General features: G+C 47.0%; 1 pseudogene; it reads left to right on the top strand.

The window, feature by feature from the left end:
- The first annotated feature begins 535 nt into the window (after window positions 1-535).
- Window positions 536-2,362, top strand: part of LOC112459834 — a 2,951-nt pseudogene continuing 1,124 nt past the window's right edge.

Genomic DNA, 2,362 nt, shown 5'->3' with positions numbered 1-2,362 from the left:
TTTTATTTCCATGTCTTTGATAGTGCTATATATTTTTAAGTTTACTGAAAGTTATATTTATTCACAAAAAGTGAATGTCTATTTATCACAGCTTAGAACACCTCGTGTAAATTTCTTGCTACATTATTAAAAAATCATTAGAAGAGAACAATAGACTGTCGTAACTGAACTTCAGAAACATGTTGTCGTTAATTCGTTTTGCTACTGATTAAATGCCACTGGAAATATCACGGTATTATATAATTTTGTATTAAAGCGCTCATGATGCCTAAGAACGTGCGCGAAAATTCTATATTGCATAAGATATTGCACCATTACACAGAGTAAATAAAGAGCAATGACCGCAGGAATGCATTTTAATGTGCAAGGAACTTTACAGCGTAAATTAGTCGTTTTAATAGAAAAAATATATATGTAAACAGACAATAATTAGCTTTATAAATAGATTATTTGTATCTTTAAGAAACTTTAGTGTTTTACTTCTTTCTGAAAACAAAAAAATGCGTGATATATTCGTGTAAATATTTGATTCTAGGGTCGCATTGTGAACGATCCGCGACCTCGTCTCTCGGCTTCTCAGCAAGCCCAGATACTGAGCGATGTGCAACAGCACCAGCAACAGTACCGGCAACGTCCCATTCAAGATTTCAAGAATCCGCGGGTTTCCTCGTTCGAACAAGCACAATCGAGCACGCCGTACTCCTCCCTGGCCAAGTACAAAGTTGATCGAGCGAAGCAACAGTTGCAACAGTTGCAGCAGCAGCAACAACAAGTGCAACAGCTTCTGCAACAACAACAACAGAAGATCGCCCAGCAACTCGGTACTTCGAACTTCGTGAACGGTGGCAGCGGCGGTGGCAGCGGCGGTGGCAGCGGCGGCGTGCAAACGCCACAATACCAGCAACGGCAGCAATACCAGCAACAACAATACAATCAGTACAATCAGAATGGCTTCCAAAATCTTCAACAGGATCTGTCGCAACCGCTGTTTAGCGATCAGCAGACGGTACAGTTACAGGAATATCTCGAGAAGCAGCGCGAGCTGGAGCTGCTCCAGAAGCAACGGCAGCAGCTGCTGTACGAGCAACAGGAATTGCGCAGGCAGCTGGAACTGCTGCGACTTCAGCAACTCCAGAGGCTCACTTCCACTACACCACTTCCACCTACCGCGACATCGATCCCGATCACCGTTAGCACCACTTCCTCACCGTTGTTGCTCTCTTCGCCGTCGGCGCGACGTATCACGCCGTCGGAAGCGGAGCTTTTCCTTAAAGCAATTGCTAGCCATCAGAAGAAGTATACGACGACAGCAGCAAGCACGACTACAACGACCACTACCACGCAACCACCTCCGCCATCCAGACGTCTGATTACCTCTAATGCTCATCAGGAGACAGATATACCGGAGAACTTGCTCAGCCTGCTGCAGGGTCAAGAGTCAATTGTTGCAGCAAGGTAAACCGAAGCCGCAGATCAAGGTGATCTATCAGACCGATAAACCCAGCACGACGAGACAGACTTCCAGCGGCAGAAGCAGGAGCTCTCCACAGTCTGAGCGGACATTGTTGCTGAAGCAACTCAAACTCGCTCTATCTCAGTCCGGCGATGACGATGACGTTGTCAGGAATGTCACTACCAGGGATCTGATACTACCGAACGGCAAGAAGATTCAGGTTATTCACGCGCCGAACGGTTTATCATCCATCGCATCGAGTTCCACTATTCAGACGTCAGCTATACCGTCCTCGACGACCACCATCAAGCCTCCGAAGGCGCTCTTTGAGGAGCTGACGAAGGGCGGCGTATTGTCACCGGGTGCCGATTTCGAGATCATCCGGCAGAAGAGCGACGGCAGGCTCGAGGAGATCGGCAAGACGCCGATAATCCAGAATCTACCGGCAAAGAAAGTCACGTTCGTTTTGTTGGAGGAACAGCCGGACGGCAGTTACAAGGTGCAGGGTATCAAGGGTAACGCCAACGACAAGGAGAGTGGCACCGACGTCGAGTCCATCGTCGAGAAGATCAAGAAGGGCGAGCTGAAGCTGCCACCCAGCTCGCTCGGACCGACCACGCAATCGTCTACACTAGAACATCTCGAGTCCAGCATCGATCCGAATCTGATAGTGTCCACTGGCACGTCCAGAACGCCGATATCATCTCATCACTCCGTCAGCACGAAGGCGGCGACCTTCAGACCCACCACCGTCAGATCTACCTCGACCAGATACGAAAGGTGATTATCGCGATGATCGCATTCATATAATCCATTTCAAACAAATAACAAATAACAAATTTAAATTAGTGGTTAAAGTTTTTAAAAGTTTTTCATGTATAATTAAAGGTGACGTTAAGAGCGAAATTA

This window comes from Temnothorax curvispinosus, unplaced genomic scaffold (genome assembly GCF_003070985.1).
Source record: "Temnothorax curvispinosus isolate PA1 unplaced genomic scaffold, ASM307098v1 QBEX01010159.1, whole genome shotgun sequence".
NCBI lineage: Eukaryota > Metazoa > Arthropoda > Insecta > Hymenoptera > Formicidae > Temnothorax > Temnothorax curvispinosus.
Note: the sequence above shows the minus strand (reverse complement) of the source record. Positions and strands in the feature narration are given on the sequence as shown.